Consider the following 11,924-nt stretch of genomic DNA (forward strand, 5'->3'; position numbering starts at 1 on the left):
TTTTATGCTGTATTCTAATATGCGGTGTGTTTGTATGGCTGCTTTCTTGGACAGGTGTCTCTAATAAAATAGATTTTTTTTTTTTTATCTCAATGGGACTTCTTAGTAAAACATGAGAAATAAAATGATGAGGACTAAACAATTAATCAAGAAAATAATCAGTCGATTCATTGATGAATTGAAAAAAAATGTTAGTTGCAGCCCTGCTGAAGTGTAATATTTAATGTTTGTAAGTGAGTGTTGTCCCTCATGTTTAAGTCACTTTGGATAAAAGTCTCTGACAAATGAATAAATGTCGTGTAACATAAACAAGCTTCAAAATAATGAACAAGAAGTTTTGATCAATCCACAAAATCACAGACGAATGAACACATGATGCAGTGACACAGAGCAGAACCAGTATGAAAAACACTCTGCTTCTATCACTGAAGTGTACGGCATGTTTTAGTTTAAGACATGAAATAATTGCATAAGTAATTTGCTGGATACCCGAAGCATTACAATGGAAAACACACCAAAATAACATCCTGTAGAAAGACATTTGAAATGCTTCTCAGGATTAAGTGTTGGGTTAATATATGCAAGCCCCCACAGGGATTTTAATAGTTTTAGAATAGTTATATTTTGCATATATCATACACCAGGAGTAAAAGACAGAGAGGGAGCAAGAGAGAGTGCATAACCTCACACACACACACACACACACACACACACAGTCCCACTAATCTCATCCTCAGAAGCGGGGTGGCAATCTGATCTTTCCTTAGCTTTAGTGCTGCACTGAGGGGCGGGCGGGGGGTGTGGAGGTCCCCAGAGGTGAAACTCTATTAGCAAGCAGCATGAAAGTCAATGGAAAGGACCCCAGTGTGTTCCAGTCCCCTGACAGTATTAATGTTTAATGATATCTAAAAAGGCTAATACTCATTGCCGCCCCAACCCCCCCCCCCCCCCCCCCCCCCCATCCCCTTCCACTTTTGCTCTTATCCTCTCATTAAATATCCTCACAATATCATCACCTCCTCAGATTAGAGCAGTGACCCCGTCTTCTGAAGGACTCGCCCTTCACTGATGGTAAATGCATCTCGCTCTCTCTCACACACACACACACACACACACACACACAAAAGAACGCTGTATTTAAGATATATTAAGAGGGGAGGCAGCAGACAGCCGTATACTGGACTACGGATGTTTGAAATAATACCTTGTGTGCACAAAGGAAATGATCGCATAGTTTATACCAAGTGCACACAAATACATGACACTGTGTAGGCACGTGTTTGTCAGAGGCAGCTGGTAAAAGTGCATTTGTTTATAGTAAAAACAAGGACTCATGAATTAATCATGTTACAACTGTGTTTTGTTTCTCCTAACAGGATTCATGGAAAATAATAACGGACCACCGGTGGCAGCACTGAGCACATGTGCACGAAGAAGAAATCATGTGTCTGTTCAGATGTAACTACAGGTCAGGTAACGCTGTCCAACCCTGACCCGTCTTTTTACAACAAACATTAATTACAAAAACTGGAGAGAGAAAGTGAAACTACAAAGGCTGGACATCACAAACATTCAGACAGGGCTGCGATTCATCACAATTTGAATAATACGCCCGATTCATATTTGAAAGATCAGCAGCCAAATCTAAATTTTGTGTCATTCATGTGTGCAGGCAGAACACTCACCCAGACAAAGACACTAATGTGGATAAGTTATGGGAGGGAAGCTGGCGAAACTCATTGGGCATACGTGCTGGGTGAGCAGCTTTCACTGGAAGCCGTCCCAGCAATCCCCCGTGCATAACATTGCCTTATTTATCACTATTTGCCAGCAGACACTCTGTCAGTCAAAGGACATTCTTAAAGCCCACAGTCATTTGCTGCAGTAAGCTAATGTTGGCCTGTAAAAAAAACACTACTGATACGCATCTGTTTCACAGTACACATATGTGAATGTGAATATAAAGATACAGTATATACACTCCACTTTATATCACTTCAGGAGCTGTTTACAGTGCTAACATGACCAAAAACAACAGATTTCAACTTTATTATGTCAGAAAGTCAGTTTGACAAGAGGCAGCAAAGGAAGGTGGAACAAAAAAAATGAGGACTGCCATTATAAAAACATGATTGGACAACATTTAATTTATTGGAATCACTTTATATTCAACGTCTGATTTCTCTGATTCTACATTGATTCACAAATTTCAAATATCTGTACTTGTACTAGTTAGTGTGTGGGTGTTGTTACACAAAATATGTAGAAGGAAGAAGGAAGGATTATGCAGTGAATGAATGGTGAACCTTCTGCCTGCTTTGCTCAATGTTTTGGGATTTTTTTTTGCATTAAAGATGAACAGTACATAACATGTCAGTGCCTTCTAGTCTGTGTGGGACGTCATGCAGAGTAACACTCTCAGTCAATATGGACAGAGAAATGAATTAGTCCTGTAACACCTTACAATATATGTTATATATACACACCTATTCCCATGATTTGCCTGTAGACAGCAGGTTATGTCAAATGCAGGCTCAAGTGTTCATCCATTAAGTTAAATTCATTTTTTGTCACTCACAGTAAATGTGGCTGTCATGGAAACGGTGACTGCAGCCAGGATACAAACTTTGTCACACACAAAAAATATGCACAGAGTCCTTCAGCTAGTGAAGCTTGGACTACAGAGTGGTACCTTGAGGTAAAAGCTAATGTCAGCATGCTGCTCAAAGTGCTGACATGCTACATGCTACATGCTGCGTGCTGCTCAAAGTGCTGACATGCCGATGATAAGCAGGTGAAATGTTCACCGTGTTGTCCGTCCTGGTTCAGTGTGTTAGTGTGTCATAAAAAAAAATTCAAAAAAATTCAAACTTTGACCTGATGATGGTGCTAGATGAAAAGTGATAGTTAGGTGCTGCAGTCTGAGGGTGGATGTCCAGTGCAGGAACTGTAGTCCTTTCTATACACAGTGCAATCAAAGTTGTAAAGTTTAATTTTTAGTGCCATAATCCTTTGCTGAGGTGTTTGACCCAACACCTCAGCAAACACTTGGCATCTTTTCTGGTGATGCTCTGCCAGGCCTACCTGAAAATGTACCAGGGGCTTTTGGCCTTCAGCCTTCAGCAAGTGAAACATGTAAACAGTTTGACTGAGATCATCTGAGTTCACGGTAAATGAAAACCGTCACCCTCTTTGGCCATAAACACCTCCTAGTTTACCCTGTTTGCACATTTAAGGAGACTGTGCTGCTGTGTTTTATATAAAAAGGTATAAAAAGGGCTGATAATCCCACACTGTTCACCTAGCAGACATATAAATATCCTAAAATACCTTTAAAGCTGTAAGCCAGCTATTAAACTTCATAATCAATGTGTCGTATAAAATTAAATATACCGGACTGGAACTAAAACATCGGAAAGTAAATCAGTGCCGTTATGTTTTTTGACTGCATAGTATATAAGTAATGTCCTTGTGGGCATTACCTTAAAATAAGACTTAAAACGCGATAGTAACGCATCTTTAATTGAGATGACTAATATTTTGTCTGTGAACAGTATTTGGGTCAGCGACGTTTCTTAGTGAATATTCTCTCTTTCAGACGCTGCTTCACTGCAGTAATTCACTTTTCTTTTTTTTTTTTATGGGTCATTAAAATCATTGTTTGAAATGATGCAACATACAGCACCACCACCAGCAAGAAGCAGGACGTTCAGAAACGCAGATGTACGCTCTCTCTCACACACACACACACAGACACACACACGCAGCAGAACAACCACAAATGCACCAGTGAGCACACACACACCAATACACTCCCCTCAAGGACACACAAACACACTCTGCGAGAAGGCAAAAAAAGTCAGAGGAAATGCTTATGCCTACAAACACACTCAGGAGGGGCTGCGTAGCACTTAAGTGGTCACTTTCACACACAAAGGCCAATCACAGGAGCTTAGCTGGTCCCATCAAGCTTTTTAGCAAATGTTGCTGTGCTGAAATTGCTTGTTTAGTTAACCCTGTGTGACACTGACGGAAATGTAGCTCCATCACTCAAGTCTGAGTTGTGGCAAGTGGTTCGCTTTGATGTCATTGTGCGTGAGATGACTAGGCCTTGTCATTTGTGAGGAGGGATTAGTCATGCTATGTTTATTGGAGAGTGTGCATCAGCCTTCTCTGCATTTTAGGGATTTTCGCTTCACTTCAGAGGTGTTTTTTTTTTTTTTTTTTTTTTTTACCAAACACTGTAAAAGAACAACATATGAAAACTTAAGCATCAAGCCAACTCTACAGCTATTACACAATAGTAAATGCCATACTCTCGTAGAGAGTTGAAGTTTTTGCAGCTTTGATGTGAACTAACTGCGTCACATCATCAGGTTTATGGAGTGGATGGAGTTGTGCTCTCCGAGTAATTATAAAAAAAAATAATAATACACTGTCATGGTCAAGTGAGTTGTGGTCCAGGAGTAAATGCTGCCTTACTTGAGGTGTGTTGCATTTTTGATAGTAATTGTGTAAGAAGCTGTTTCTCTAAATAGCAAGAGCGATCTTGCATCATTTCAGTGTGCTGCTGTTTTACAGTTAAAGTTTTAGTGAAGTGATTGGGTCGTATTGGGCAAGTCCAACTCTGCTTTTTTTTAGTCTCACTCTGTCTCTACAGTTTTCCATAAAGCACTTTTGATAACAACATTTTATCTATTCATTTATTGTGGAATAATATATGACTTACATAGTGTATATTGAAGAAAATATCATGCTTTATGCTTATGATGAGCTAAAAAGAAAAAAGGGCAAATCTAATAAGATTTTGGGTGACCACAGCTGGACATGTGGCCATCTTGATTTACCTTTCCATTATTTATACACACTTATCCTTTGTGGTGGCGAGGCAGGATAGGGCACATATCCCCGCTGACATTAGGCACGAGGCAGGTACACCACAGCTTGTACATTTGCTTTGTGTCTCCTAAACAAAATTCTTGCTTATTGTGGATCTGATCTCGCATTATTTTCTGATTTAATCCCAACACTTTGAATTGTAATTGAATCAAATGTAAAGGGACCTAGATACTTGATTATTTAGCACTGCATGTTACTTACAGCCGACCTGCTATCCATGATGCCTCACATCTGTTTAGGACTAGTTCATGTTCAAAGATGATTTAGAATCTCACTGGGTCTACTTGGTTATGGAAAGGTTAAATGGGAAAAAGTGTCTTTTTGGTAGAAGAAGAGGTTTAAATATCTTCTGGACTGTAATATAAATATTACACAGAATTCCAATCTATCAGATCTGATTTAAAGGGAAACATTTATGAAAATTTTTCAAATTTATATCTGTTTAAAGTGCCTGTCCGGACACGCTGCTAGTTATGAGGAGTACGACTGCTTCCATGGTTGCAGGTTGCAGCTGCTCCGCTGCACAAAGCATCAATGCTCGATTGATGGACGGTGTTTGCATAATCTTCATTTAAAATGAGAGGTAATTTTCATGTTGTTAGATATCCTTTCTTTGACCCCCTCACTGTGTGTGTCTTACGTGCCTGTGCCGTGCAGGCATGGGCACAAGGCCACGTTTGTGTCTGTGTGTATTGCACGCCTGCACGAGTTGCAGGGAAGGGGCAAAAAGCAATCGTCCAGGCTTCAACTGGAAATGTAATTGCCAGTTGTATATCTTGTCACGGGACATATTTATGCCCAGAGAGGCTCGCCTTTCTGCCTGCTCATCACAGCTGCCGTCAGGTAGTGAACTGTCTGTGTAAGGTCTGCTAGTGCTATGTGCCTGTGTGGATAAGAAAAGACCCAGGGCGTGCGCCTGTTGTATACTGCATGTAGTGTGCGGCTTTTTCCATTTGGGGCCTTTCTGTGTGGAGTTTGCATGTTCTCCTCATGCCTGCGTGGGTTTTTCTCCAGGTACTCCAGCTTCTTCCCTCAGTCCAAAGACATGCAGCTTTATGTTAACTGGTGACTCTAAATTGTCCGTAGGTGTGAATGTGAGCATGGATGGTTGTTTGTCTCTATGTGTCAGCCCTGTGATAGATTGGCAACCTGTCCAGGGTGAACCCCGCCCCTCCAATGTCAGCTGTTTATGACTAATGAATGAATGAATGAATGAATGAATGAATGTTGTGTGAATATGTGTGTATACTTTTGAGCAGTTCACAACATTTAAATTATCATCATACGTACAGTATTGCCAAAGCAAGTTATAAAAAGTGTCCAAATGAAGTATATCAATACAGTGTAAATGAGGTACATGGTTTCCACATTATCACACTATATACACTATCCAGCACAGTGTACACTGTAAAAAAAATCTAATCTACACACCTGCCTGTACCAAGGAAAACCTGGCTAAAACTCAAACCACCAGTACCACATGGTAGTAACGTGGGGGCCTATAACAAACCCAGACTCAGAACTGGGATAAATATCTAAATGACCATTCACAGTAACATACAAACAAGCAGCAAGTACCTATAGCAGTAGCCTAATAGAGCCTGCACCAAAGAGCTCACCCTGAAATACATAAGCATTAGATTGTGTAGTTACAAGTTAATTTCATAACTCTAAATCTAATCTTTCTTGTCCAAATATGTAAGCTAAGCAGCTAAATAGAACACAGTAACAGTCTGATCTTATACATTTTGTTATAATACTTACAATTCTGTTCTTTTGTTTCCATGCCTCCAACATGAATCATTAAATTACTAATTAATCATTTTAAAATCAGCACACTAGAAACATTAAAGCCTGCCAGAGGCTCCGTTTTAAACCAGCTCATGGTTGACAGACATAGCAACAGTAACTAAGTGGGACAGGGCTTAGCAGAGAGAGTCAACTGAAACCACTAACATTTATAGGAACATCCCCATAGTCCACAGAAATGTATAGCGAGCTGAACTCGACCAATTTCCACTTTAAATTTGTTTAAATAAAGAGGAATACAAATTCTTTTGAAACCTTAAAGCCAGTAAAGCTCTCAATGTTAAAAAAGCTCTGTGTTGCCAAGAGGAGAAGATGGAGAAGAGCCCTCTCAGAAAAGCTGCTTCTGAGGCTCAGCTCCTCCAACAGAATCAGCTCAGCCTTCACACCAAGTTACACAAGAGTGAACAAAAACACAGAGAAAGAAAAGCGTTAACCGCTAGACATCATTTACAAAAACTGAAGGTAAAGACGAGACGAAACGAGTCACCACAACACGGTCATTGAGACGGTCACTCACACATATCTGGCAACTGAGCTTCATCAGACTGCCAACAACCACGAGTTCATATGGCGTATAAATCTGTCAACAACTGTCCTCCAGAACACCATGCTTTATTCAGTATGTTTTTCTACTACATCGCCTTGATGTTCACAACGCATTTTTTATTTTTTTTTTTTAATTTTGGTGAAATAACAAACAAACATAGATTCACATAGAAGTAGTAATTTATGTCACAGCCTGAAGGAAAAGCAACAGCGCAACACAGGAAGCTGTCATGAGCTCCTTCAAAAATGTTTTTATTTATGTTGTTATTTATGAAAATACATATATAAATATATATACTTCTACCAATGATTACTTTTTAAATGGTAACCTCTGCACTGTGGATGCTGAACCCTGAGAGAGAAAGACTGTCTGCTGAACACAGACCGAGGACAAAAGCACAGATAGATATCTGAGCAAACTGAGGCCTGTCAGGATGATTTTATGGGCTGTTATGTTGCCATGTCTGATGAATTACATTTCACACTGGTCATTCAACTCAGTTCCAATTTTGTGACATCTGTGCGAGCACTGAGGATTTTGAACTAATCATACATTTTTCAAAAACAATGAACATGATTTTGCTCTGGGTCTTCAGACCTAGTGACACCTCTCTCATCACTTTTATCCAATCAGGTCAAAGACAATTCCTCAGTGGCCTACAAAGAGCATTATGGGAAGGAAACACCTGTTTGTATGATCTTAGATTACAGTCTACAACTGATAAGAAGGAAGTATATTTTCAGTCTCAGTGCTTGAAGAGCCCTGGGATTTATCTTTACACCTTAACCCTCCCTCCCCATCTCTGCTTCTGTGAATCCTGTTTTAAAAGTGACTACAGTATCTTCTGCTAACAGCCCAGGTTCACCCACAGCTTCTTGTTGTTTGCTGCACAGAGGAACTGAACGTTATCAGCCGCAACATGCAACTTGTTCAATAAATAAGTTTCACCTCTAATTTATTCCTGGATCAGCAGTCAATCCAGCCCTGCTAAATCAATTTTATGAGCATTTCTTAGATTTACGGTCACAAGTTTGTTTCGAACTGGCTTGATACTATATGTTCCCTGCAAGCCCGACGCTTTGTCTCTGGACAGACTTCTGACTGAAATTTTGTCACACGGTGAGGTCAAGTTTGGGTTTGTCCTGTCTCCATGTCTTGTCATTTCCTGTTTTATTTTGAAAGGTTAACTCTCCTCTCGTTTCAGGTCACTTGCCCTTCCTCATGTGTCACCTGTCTGAGTGTCTTCCCTGATTCCTGATTGTGTCCACCTGTTCCCCATTTGCCCTAATGTGTCTTATAGTCTGCGTCTCCCTTTGTCTTGTGCCAGAGTGTCTCGTCCTGTCGTGCACCCCAGCCTACTATCACAGTCCATGCCTTACCTTTGTCTCTGCATTATCGCACTTATTCTTTACCTCCAAGTGAGTGATTTTTGTTTGTATTTTCATAGTATAGAGTTTTCTGTTTGTCAAGTTTGTAGCAGTTTTAGTTGCCTCCTTTTAGAGTGATTTTCTGTTTGTATTTTGATAGTCTAGAGTTTTCTGTTTGTCAAGTTTGTAGCAACTTTTGTAGCCTCCTTGTAGAGTGATTTTCTGTTGGTTTATTCCTTTTGTTTTGTTTTGTCCCTCCATTTGGAGTGGTTTTTTATTTATTAGATTTTTCTCTATAGGATAATTTTCTTGGCTGTTTTTATTTCGTCCCTCTCTCTCTCTTGAGGTTGGAATAGATAATAAAGTCTGCCAAATTGTTACTCTGCATCTGAGTCCTCTTTCAAGTCCAGGCCTGACAAATTTGTTCTTTTATTCGTTTGGTTTCTATCATTTGTGGGGTTTATTCATAGCTTACCATCTGTTTCTATATGTTGATACAACAACAGAATTATTGTCGCTTTTCAACCAGTTAACTGTCTGTGTATACTTATATAGTGGAGTGCCGTCAGGGCAAGACAGAGCTGGACCAGTTAAAGCTACAAATAGAAATCGATCAGAACAAATACCCAAGTGGAAGCGATATCTCTCCTTACATCTCAGAACAGCTTTCTGTCCCATAAACGATCTGATGCCTGTGTGAGTTCATCTTGCAATTTACTGCCCACTTGTGGCAGCTGTGAAAGCTGGCTGTACTACCACCCAACTACCAGTTGTATCTGTTATATTTATTTATATACTGTTATATTTGTCGGCGTGACTGTGTCTTGTTGACAACATCCTGTTGGTTTAACAATCAGAGAGGGGAGCAGCTTTTTTGGGGGACATTTTTGTGCATTGAGGATAATCCTGGGCTCTTTGACGGGTGATTAGCTGTAGCTAGCTATAGACAAGTGGACTCGTCAAGCTGTCCTTGACCCAGCGCCCACCGTTCTGAGATCAGTTATGATATTATATACACATGCAGATGTGTGTGGAAACTAAACTTCAGCAGCCTTTTCTTCCTAAGCGTTAATAGGCAGCAGTAGCAAGTAATCGGGCAAATGACACTGATTTATTATCTGGTATCATTATAAGTTGTCTTACTGATCAGCTCGGTCAACATGTGTGATGATGAGGAGTTAGGGTGCATTGTGGAGCAGCTTTCAAAAAGTCCTTTAGCAAAGAAAGCTTTCACAGACATATCCGATTTACATACTTACAATTAACCATGTAATATCATAGCCAAGCCTTTTCTACTTTTTAGTTATCATATTAACATCTTTTCCTTCCTGTTAATCAGGGTGCAGGGTTTTCTGTGCAAGATCTGATAAGTTGGAGACAGCATATTGAGACAGGAAAATACAGGATTCTGCTTCGTCACTGGTGTGCCGTTGTCAGTTAATGGTAAATATTGTGAAGATTGCCATAGAAGAGATATTATAGATATGGTTCCTCTGTACTGCACATTTAATTTGTTTACTGTCAGTTCAAAGGAATAATCCTAATACTTCTTCAGCCAAGAATGGAAAGCAAGATGGAGAAGAGAGAGTTTCAGCACAGGAAAGACAGGCAGCTCAAAACCATGAGACAGGACCGGTCAATTTAGAACAATTTAAGAGAGGTAGTAGCCTCTCTTAAATTGTCCTAAAATGAACTACTGTTGTGAAAAGGTATGTTATAGTCTGGTCCATTTTTCTCCTCAGTGCAGTAAAGAGCTGAATTGCACATTGAGGTAGTGGGGGTGGGGGGGGTCTGTGCTACAGCTCTGCTTGTCTATCTGTAAAAGTATATATGATGTAAGGAGTTTTTCTTGTCTTCAGTGAACACAAAGGTTGAAACTAATGCCAATTTTATTTTATCAGTGTTTTTTCCACATCATCACTCTAATTATAGTTTAGCTTATTCCTGTGTGCTGTATGAGTAAAATGAATATAATTCCTGCGGTAGTCCTGCACACATCTGTAGAGGGGAAGAAGCAAACATCCTTATTTCTCTAATGATGTTCTTATCTCAGTTATATTTCTGATTAAATGGAAGTGGATTTCTATAATGTGCCTTATTAAGCTGTTCAATGTGCCCCTATTCTCTATAAATACACAGTCAGCCAAAATATCTTTCATGCATCGTGAGACATGGGCCCTCATGTGCATGGAAATTGCACAGCTGTGTTTCCCCTTACTGCTACAATTTTTCTGCAGATGAAAAGTGCCAGCTTTAATAAATCTGATAAATTACCAGTTGCAAACTGTTGACCAGTCAATTTTTCTGACAGGGTGCATTACCTGACTTTCTCCTCTCTATAAAGATGTACTGCAAATGGATCCTGATTGCTCCCCAAGGTGGTGAGTTACAGATTTAATGATGTTTAACTAACTCAGCTTTCTTCTTTTTCTCAGTTGTTCACTTCAGTTTCTCACTCGCTCTCTCTCTCACTCTATCGCACACAACAGATGCACACAAAGGAGCTGTTATTTTAGCACAGTTACATTAATAGCTATGATTCCAGGTCCATATACTCACTTCACTGACAATTACAGCATGGCTAACATGTTATTATACTAAATACATTATGCTGGTCACGTCTTGGGATCCCACAAAACAAATGCTTTATTGTAATCCCTCATCATAATATGTATACAATATCATCACGTCCAGTAAAAACCTTTTATCTCCAAACTGTAATTTTTTAAGAAACTACAAAAGCAGCCATCCATCAAAAATGCATGTATTAGCCCAGATCCCAAGCGGCAGGGGCCTCCTCGGTATAGTGGATTTCAAAAATGTGACAATATCAGCCTAATTTTTACAGAAGCCCTAACAAAATGTTTTTGTGTGCATGTATCGTGTATATTGAGCAGTGCGTGTTAGTGCCCTCTGGTGGACAAACTATGTGATAGGGAAAATTTGTCAACACTTTTTCTTAATTACTACAAATATATTTGGCACATACTGTATGTGCTGCACTTCCTTAAAGTACCAAGTAATTGTGATGTAAGCAAACAGTGTTTTTCACCAAAACACATTGTGAGTATCCTTGAATGTGATGAATGCATTTTCTCCTTACAAATTTGCAAAGACAATTTAAAAAAAAAAAAAGTATTATATCCTGCAATCTTTATACCTGTATTTGCTGGCTTGCAGTCTTCTTCTTTAGTGCCTTTGTTGGTGTACTGCTAGATTTCATGACGTGTTACTGGTATCTGACAGCAGAATAGTGAAACCACTGACATGAATGGAATATCAGTGCATTATATATATATATA

The 11,924-nt window shown here is 39.5% G+C and overlaps 1 protein-coding gene across 4 annotated transcripts in view; it reads right to left on the reverse strand.

Moving 5' to 3' along the window:
• Positions 1 to 11,924, reverse strand: part of pcbp3 (poly(rC) binding protein 3) — a 75,092-nt gene that overhangs the window by 49,768 nt on the left and 13,400 nt on the right. The window lies entirely within an intron of this gene.

Source organism: Seriola lalandi, unplaced genomic scaffold (assembly GCF_002814215.2).
Source record: "Seriola lalandi dorsalis isolate HSWRI2012SDOR001 ecotype SW California unplaced genomic scaffold, Sedor1 jcf7180002054689, whole genome shotgun sequence".
Lineage (NCBI taxonomy): Eukaryota > Metazoa > Chordata > Actinopteri > Carangiformes > Carangidae > Seriola > Seriola lalandi.